The 9508-nt window shown below is 41.7% G+C and overlaps 1 pseudogene; it reads right to left on the reverse strand.

Moving 5' to 3' along the window:
* Positions 1-4677: 4677 nt before the first annotated feature.
* Positions 4678-5118, reverse strand: LOC114617663 (annotated as a pseudogene).
* Between the last annotated feature and the right edge of the window lie 4390 nt (positions 5119-9508).

The raw sequence follows: 9508 nt of genomic DNA on the forward strand, positions 1-9508 counted from the left end.
CTCTCTCTCTCTCTCTCTCTCTCTCTCTCTCTCTCTCTCTCTCTCTCCCTCTCTTTACTTCTCTCTCCATCTCCTCTCTCTCTCTCTTTCTCTCTCTCTCTCAATCTCTCTCTCTCCATCTCCTCTTCCCTCCTCTCTCTTTCATACATCCTAGACAGGCATTCTACCATCAACCATCCCAAACTCTCTTAGGATATAACTACTGTGAAGAGACACCATGACCAAGGAAACTCTTATAAGAACAACATTTAATTGGGGCTGGCTTACAAGTTCAGAGGTTCAGTCCATTATCATCAAGTGGGAACATGGCAGCATCCAGGCAGGAATGTGGAGGAGGAGCTGAGAATTCTACGTCTTCATTTGAAGGCTGCTATGAGAAGACTGGCTTCTAGACAGGTAGGATGAGGGTCTTAAAGTCCATGCCCACAGTGACACACTTCTTCCAACAAAGCCACACCTCCTAGCAGTGTCATTTCCTGGGCAATCATATTCAAACCACCACACAACCCAACTCTTAAAATCTATTCCCACATGCATTTTTCAGGTTTATGTCACACATTAGAAAAAACCATGCTTTCTTGTGTGTATGTATAAGAAAATTGGGGTAGAAATGTTCTGAAACTCACTGAGCTCTGACATATTTAGAAATAAGGAAACAAGGCTTGTGGAAAGGAGTGGATGTTGGGAGATCAGGCATGCTCTGGTAGGGTGACATTATGGAAAGGCTTGCAAGTAAGTCAGGCACGAGATAAGCGCTGCTTCTGCCAGCAAGAAAGAGACTTGGGTATGCCGACTTCTTACTATAGCTCACTCACTCAGTGCTGTCACATAGTAGTCTCCATACCTGTGAGTCTGTAGGACTTCTCAGTAGGATGCTTGCTGATTGGGTACAAGGCTCTGGTTTCCATGGCAGCACAGAGTAGAGGACAGATAGGGGTGTGGGAATGGATGGATATTCCCCCATGTGAGCACAAAACACAAAAGTGAATCCGCATGCTGAGCTCTCACCAGATAATGAACATTCTGGCACTTAGGTCATGGATCTTCCAGACTTCATAAGTGTGGGTGAAACATTTCCACACTTCAGAAATGAGCAGTCTAAGATGATTTGCTATAATAGCCTCAGTGGACTAAGGTGGCACCGAGGGCTCACATTTTACAGCCTTATTTTAGATCCATGCTCACTTCAGGGGTCAGCTCTGTGTTCTCCAGAATTAAGCTGACATTATGTTGAAACTTGGAGCTTGTCAATATATTTATCTGAGTGTGTGTGCATGTGAGTGTATGTGTGTGTGCATGCACATGTGTGTACAGTAAATATGTGGTTTCATTTGCCATTGTGCTTGTGTAGAGGTCAAAGGACAATTTGCCAGAATTGACTCTCTCCTTCCACCTCTTAGGTCCAGGGGTTGAGCTCAGGTCTCCATGCTTAGGAGCAAGCACCTTTACCCACTGTCTTAGTTAGGGTTTTATTTCTGTGAAAAGTTGCCATGACCATGTCAGCTCTTATAAAGGGAAACATTTCAGTAGGGATGGCTGGCTTACAGTTTAAGGGGTTTAGTCCAACACCATCATGGTGGTAAGCATGGCAGTGTCCAGGCAGACATGGTGATGGAGAAGGAGCTGAGAGTTCTACATGAGGATTAGCAGGCAGCAGGAAGTGAAGTGCCACACTGGCCAGGCTTGAACTGAGACCTTGACACCCACCCTCTAGTGACGCACTTCTTCCAACAAGGCCACGCCCCCTAATAGTGCACTCCCTATGAGCCTATGGAGTCCATGCTTATTCAAACCACCACACCCATGGAACAACTCCACTGGCCCTATTGGTTTACCTTTTGAGGCAAGTTGCCTTTGTAACCCAGGCTGGAACTCCTGATCCCAAGGGCTGGAATTACCAGTATGTAACACTACTTCTAGCCTTGTCTCCCAAACAGATTCATTAAAGGCTTGGTCTCCAATACAATGATGTTCAGAGGTGGGGCCTTTGGGGTATGATAAGATCAGAAACACTCTGACATCATCAATGGATTCATAGCTAGTGGGCTATTGCAAGTGTGTGGAAAAGTCGGGAAGTCAGACCTAGCTGTAGGAAGTAGATCTCTGGTCGCATACCTTAAAAGGTATACTTGGTGCTTTGTTTCTTTCTCCGTCTTTCAGATTCCCTGCCACCATGAGGCATGTGGCTTCCCTCACCACTCATTTGTGCTATGATTGCTGCCTAGCCAAGAGCTAAAAGCAACTAGTTTGAAACCTCAGGATCTGTGACCCAAATAAACCTTCCTTCTTCTTAAGTTGTTTGTCTCAGGTCTATTGTCACAGACAATAAGGAGAACTGAGCAGAGTGGGCAGATACTAAACCCAGTGATGGAGCTAGGTGACTAGGAGCAACCATTGGGGAAGGGGCCTACGAGCTGAAGGCAGTGATTATGATACTGCAAACATGTTTGTCTTCTACCATGGTGTATGGGATCAGTGAATCTGGGAAAATACTCTTTTCTGTGTTTCTCAATCTTCTAAGGCTCAAGTTGGAACATGAGCTCCAACGTGAGAAGAGTTTTGTCCCCTGAGTCCTCTGTGCCCACAACAGGCTGTAACGGTGCTCTGTGTGAGTTCACAGAACAGCACTCAGAATGTTCAGCATCAATCCCAGAGAAAGGAAGCATTCGTCCTCTGTGGTGAAGGGAGTTTTTTGGCATGGCTTCAACCGGCAGCACCGAAACCTAAAAATGGAATAATGAGAGATGGTGACATGGCTCATGTGGTGGTTTGACAATGTTTGGCCCCCATAGACTCATGTGTTTGAACGCTTGGCCCTAGGGAGTTGGCACTATTAGGAGGTGTGGTCTTGTTGGAGTAGGCATGACCTTGTTGGAGGAAGTGTGTCACTGTGAAGGGAGGTTTTGAAGTCTCTTATGCTCAAGCTATGCCCAGTGTGGCACACAGTCTCCTGCAGCCTATGGATCATGATAGAACTCTTAGCTCTTCCAGCACCGTGTCTGCCTGCACACTGCCATGCTTCCAGCCATGATGATAATGAACTAAAGGTCTGAAACTGTAAGCCAGCCCCCATGAAATGTTTTCCTTTATAAGAGTTGCCTTGGTCATGGTGTCTCTTCACATCAATAGAAAGACTGACTAAGACAGCTTGGTGGATAAAAGTACTTGTGGCTAAGCCCTGTGACCTGAATTCAATACCTGGGATCCACTTGTTAGAAAAAAGAGAATTGACTCCCTCAGTTTGTCCTCTGGTCTCTACACAGGTGCCATAGCACATATGTACCCACACACATACACAAAAATTAAAGACTAATTAAAAATTTATAAGGAAGCTGGGCAGATGCTTCAGTGAGTAAAAGTTTGTTTTCTGTATGCATGAGGACTGGAGTTTGAATCTCTAGCACCCACATAAATAGTTGAGCATAGCTGCTCCCCCCCCCCCCAAGCACTGGGAACCAGGGGCAGGCAGATCTAGATAACTTACAGCCAAGCCATTCTAGCTGAATGAGTGTCTGAATCAGAGAGAGAGGCCTGGCGTTAAGGAAAGGATGTGGGAGAGTGTTAGAGAAAGACACCGTATTAAAGAATGACCGCTTTGATTTCTATCTCCATAAAACAGAACAGTGTCACAGATGATAGAAAACACAGGTGATCATGAATATAAGTTGACATCATAGCTGACATTAGAAGACCCAGTGTCTCTGTCTGGTATGTTTCCTGTTTATTATCAAAAATAGAGGAACTTCTGAGACTGACTGGAACTATGATTTCATTTTCCCCCTTCAGTGTTGGGGATTGAACCTGCATATGAGGCAAACACCCACTGCTGAGCCACATTCCTGGCCCTTCATTTCACTTCATTTCTCAGCAACTCAACGAGACACTCCCTAACTCACCATTGGCGAGGAGTTAATGGGTTCTAATTTATGTTTTAGAGATCCTTGCAGCATACCTTACTGATTATATAAAAGTGATCAAGGTGGTAATACCTACTGTTGCTTATATATTTAATTTCATTGGATTATTACAACAATGCCATGAAGTAATGGTAAATTATTCTCATTTACATTTATGCCCGTAGATTTGTGCCACTTTCAATCTTGGCTGGAGACTCTTCTCTCTGCAGTGGGCAGCAGTTAATGCAGAGACTCATAACTAGTCAGAGTGCTGAGAAAAGGTCATTGTTGAGTGCTCAGCCCTAAATGGGACATCTGTGTCAACCTCTACCCCAAGGCTCAGGGAACATTTAGAAAACAGAGGAATAGGGCATGGGCTAGCCTTTGCTTCACCTTTGCTTTAGCTAAGCAAAGGCTATGTGCCTCAAACCTTTATTGTTTCTTTTTGTGCTTAATGGAATATTACTGACAATAATTGTACATATTCAAGGTGTATGTGCGCTATTTTGACATGTGTACGCATTGTGAGGTGATGACCACAGCCAAACTAAGTGACATGCCTGCCATGCCGCCTACTTTGATTTTCTTTTCATGGTCATGAGCACACTTTACCTGCTGTCTACTCCAAGCTTAAGTCTGTAACATTATTGTCCAGTATTGTCCCCGTGCTGTACGTTAAGCTCTATGGTCACTGCGGCCCTTTAGTACTTTGTTTTCTTTCTTTCTTTTTTTTTGGGGGGGGGGATATGAAAATTTATTACTGTGTTTCCACTGTCAAATTTTATGATCTCGGTCTTTCCTTCTTGCCCTGTAAAGAGCCAAAAGAGACACGTTGGCTACTCTAACCACCTTAGAGCGGACTCCAGGGATATTACCGACAGCATGACCTTTGAGACCAAATCCAGCAACCAGAACCTCATCATTTTCCTCAATGAAGTTCAAGCAGCCATCATTGGGCACGAATGCTGTGATCTTCTTGCCGTTCTTAATGAGCTGCACCTTGACACATTTCCTGATGGCAGAATTTGGCTGTTTGGCTTCAACCTCTACTTTTTCCAGCACAATTCCCTTTGCATGAGAGGCACCCCCAAATGGATTGGCCTTCAGGGCTGTGCCCAAGTGGGCTTTCTGGTACTGTTTATCATGCCACTTCTGGTCCCGTCGGTGACTGCGGAGCTTCCGGGCAGTACGGAGACCACGACACTTGCCCATCTTGCCGGCGCCACAGGTCCAGTACTTTGTTTTCAAACGATGCTTTTCCAGTTTCATTGTTTAAACCTACCAGTCCAAGATCTTGCTAGACTCTGAGTCTACAAAGGCCCCAGCTTCTTCCCAGCTTGAGGCACTTGTGACATGGCTGGTCTAGAAAACACACTTCCTGCCACAAGGTGGAGCCTGAGTGTTTTTTTTCTTTCCTTTTTAAAAATTAAAATATAATTCCATCACTTTCCCTTCCTTTTCTGCCTCAAAAAGAGTCAGCCCAAAGCAGTGCTTTCTTTCTTTTTGTGGGGGAGGAGTAAGGAGAAGTTGAGTCAGGGTCTCACTATGTAGACCAGGCTGGCCTTAAACTCACAGAGATCTCCCTGCCTCTGCCTCCCAAATGCTGTTATGAAAGACTTGTGCCACCAGGTCAGGTCCTGTGTTCTTCCTTTAGAACCACAGATCTCAGTATCCTTCCTGGTCCTCAGTGAGGGATAGAGCTGTTAATACATGTGGGCTTTATACTCCCAGAATTGAGAAGGCTGCTTTATAGGAAAATCGGTTGAGTGGCATCAAAATGCACAAGTCTGGCCTGGGTCTCTGTCTTTCAGTTCCAATTAATGCATTTGAGTGGTTCTCAAATAAACATATTGGTTTCAAGAAAAAGCTACTAGCCGAGAAACAGAAACAGGACAGCAGTGAACACACACTGCTTTAAGCGTTTTATGCTCTTTGTACAAGGAGATGCTGAGAAACAACCGTTGCCTTTGGTTGCAATTTGCTGAGCTCACTGGGACTCTCTGGCTGTTGCTGAATATGGATGAATCTTGGAAGTTGCAGGAAGTCATTTGAGTTCCTCCTGCACAGCCAGGTCATAACGCCTTTAACCTCACTGCCACACTATCTTGGTTTTTGTTTATGAATGCATTTTATTTTCAATGTTGCTTGTCGCTTAGTGCTGCATCAATACAGCAGTGTTGTTTGTTCCTTGTGTTCCTAATGTAGTAGATGCATACACAAAAAATCAGGGAAGGCAAATACAACTAAAATCTGCTACATTAACTACAAGATGACTTAAATTTATATTAATCTCAAAACATATTCTTTCTAAGGCTTATGCTTCCTTTCTTTTATTTTTTCTATCTGTCATTTCTTGCAATACTGGGGCTCTTACCCAGGGCCACACACATGCTAAGCAAATGCATTACCACTGAACCACACCCCCAGTTCCTCCCCTGATTTTTATGTAGAAGACATACTTTAAAAATATCATTCTAGGGCTGGAGAGATGGCTCAGTGGTTAAGAGTAATGACTGCTCTTCCAGAGGTCCAGAGTTGAATTCCCAGCAATCACATGGTGGCTCACAACCATCTGTAATGGGATCTGATGCCCTCTTCTGGTGTGTGTGAAGACAGCTACAGTGTTCTCATATACATATGTAAATAAATAAATATTTTTAAATATTTAATATATTGTTCTAAGTCTGGAACTTGTTGAAGTTATTCCTGGTTCTTTCTCTCAGTCTCCTGCTTTCAGAAATAAGACTCAGACTCAAATTATATTTGCATATACCTTGGCCATATAGTTAGGGTCTTCTCTGACTAGAATCATGACTTAAGATAATCCATTTATTTAATCTATATTCTGCCACATGGCTGGTTACCTGTGCTCAGGTACCATGTATCTTGTTACATCTTCCTAGTGGATCTCCTGCCTGGCTCCTTCTCAGAATCCATTCTGTCTCCTGAATGTCCCATCTCTTTTTTTCCTGCGTAAAACATAGGCCATAGGCTTTTTAACTGACAGGTGATGCATCTATATAATACACAAGATATACTCTTTACAGTTCTCTTTTTTTAGTCCAATAAAAGGCTCCTTTTCTTTCAAATTTAAATTGAATACAATTATAACAATTATGAAAACAATAAGGTATGATATACATTTACAATGTCTATAGCATTTGGCAATTTTAGAAAATATTCTATTTCTATCTTATTTTGGTGTGTTTAAAGTTTTGTACTTAACCTATTTTTTATTCTAATTTACATTACCATCCTAAAAACATCTTCGTAGATCTAGAACATCTTCTTAAACCCTAAACAACTTAAGCTTATAATAAGACTATGACTATCTAGTCTGCAATCCCATCAGAGATCTGAGAAAGAATAAATATTACCTGAGTATACAGGAAGTACTGGAACACAGGCTTCCAAAAATTATAGAAATGACAGAGACAGCTGATCATCTGGACAGACCCCAATACTGTCTCTATAACTTTGGAGCATTCGTCTTCAGCCTTCTGACCCAGTATACCTGACAGATATTTTGTGACGCAGGAATTATGTAGGATGCGCTTACCCTGTCTTGGCAGAGCTTGGTAATCAACTTGCTTGAATCCATTTGTCCTTTATTTGTCTGTAGTTGAAGCATGGGTATTTCCTTTTCCCAGTGTCTAGCTTTCCACAACTGAAGCAACTCCACATAGAAGTTATTGATTCTCCTCATCTTTGAAGTGGAATAGGGGTACTGTCAAGAGCAGACCTGTCTCACAGTCAAAAGATCTTTTAATAATAAAATAATTATAAGTGCCATATTCTGAGGATCTCTGAGGTTTTGAAAAACCATCTATCTATTCACAGCATATCTGAACAAGCAAATGTTGCCTGTCTCCAGTTATTTATTATTTAACCCAGGATGTATATTTATTTCTGTGATAATTCAGATTAGTATCTAACATGACCATGAGTTTGATTGACTATTAACCTTCATTATTTAATTAACCTAAACAGGATAATTAAGAGAAGCTATTTAAAAGACTTGGATTAAACCTTGAATTTTTAAAATACAAGAGTTGAGATATACAACTATGTTGTAACTAATTAATCTTAAATTTTGTATCAATATACAAAGATTTATACCAATGAAATCTTTAATCCTTTATCAATATACAAAATTTTGTATCAATGCAAGAAAATATAACTTCAACTTTGCATTAAAATATAAAGATCTCTACCAATGTAAGATTATGGCTATAATTTTTTTGGTTTAAGAGTAGATTCAATAATCTCCCCTTATTTGCTTAATTTCTATAATATAATCTATATTCCTCTTTTTTCTTTTCATTACTGTCTAAGACTGTAATTATTTGTAAATCATTCCCTAAAATGACAACATGTTAATAATTCATAAAATGACCAAATCCGTCCACACCAACTTAAGGGACAGGGATGCTGGTCCTCATATAATTGCTTTCTTCTGATTTGGGCAAGGAATTCCTGTTTGGGGACCCAAAAGGAAAACAGGAAAATGGTTAAGTCAAAAGAAAGCAGCTGACGTCATTCGTTGTCCAGTCTCTGTATGTTAAAAAAGTTTAAAGCTTAACTGAAGTCCCAACTGGAACAATCCGAAAGGCTGAATGAACCAAGGTCATCTGGGATTAGCAGTCCATTTTCAAGCTGTTCTAGAAGCAAGTCTCTGGAAACAGCATTAGTTTGAGGCAGGATTAATCAGGGAGCTGGGACAGCAGGTCTCAGCATCTCATCACTGAGGGTGAATGCTGTCAGGGTCGTCCTCTTGACTTTTCATTCTGTAATATATAAATCTTAACCAGCAATACATGGTTCTATAAAGACGTGTGTATGAAATGTGTCAGGGTACACAGATCATTTAAAGATGATTTTTCTCTTGTTCTTTGAGCAGGTGATGCATCCATACAATACAAAAGATATTCTCTCTACAAGAACCAATCGTTTGGGGATGGAGTTCAAGACAGGCTCTCTATATGTAGCCTTGTCCAGCCTGGAACTCACTTTGTAGACCAGGCTGGCCTCAAACTCATAGAGATATGCCTACCACTGCCTCCCAGGTGTTGAGATTAAAGGCCTGCACCATCACCACACATCTTAGAACTAATTTCAAAGTACAACTTGTATGTTTACCAGCGAACTCAACAGCCAACTGTTTCCAATGTTTCCAGTCTACACGCCTGTCCATCTCCTTTTCCTGTTACCAACTCACAAATGCATCTAGATTGTTTCACTTTGTTGTTTTGAAGGATGAGTTTGAAAGTGTGTTATGGGCAGCCTCACACTGTCAAGGGTCCATTTGATTAAAATTCAATAATTGTTTATAGGTTGGAAGGATTTGAAACAATGAAATGTGCCAGACAGTGAGTTGCAAGGGATGCCATATTTCTACACTAGGAAAACCTCTGGCAAATTTTAGTAGATCAAGGTCATCTCCAGGAAATTCTAGATTAAGCTGTACAGTCAGTCCCTGATATTTCCTCAACCAATTGGTCTAGATTTCTTAGCCACCCCCTCCGACATGTTCATAGATAAGATTTGATTCATTCCAAATCGCTCCTTCTCTTGCTGTCTCACTCTCTTGCGCTCTCTCTCTGTTTCTCTCT

This window comes from Grammomys surdaster, unplaced genomic scaffold (assembly GCF_004785775.1).
Source record: "Grammomys surdaster isolate TR1022 unplaced genomic scaffold, NIH_TR_1.0 137, whole genome shotgun sequence".
NCBI classification, from domain to species: domain Eukaryota; kingdom Metazoa; phylum Chordata; class Mammalia; order Rodentia; family Muridae; genus Grammomys; species Grammomys surdaster.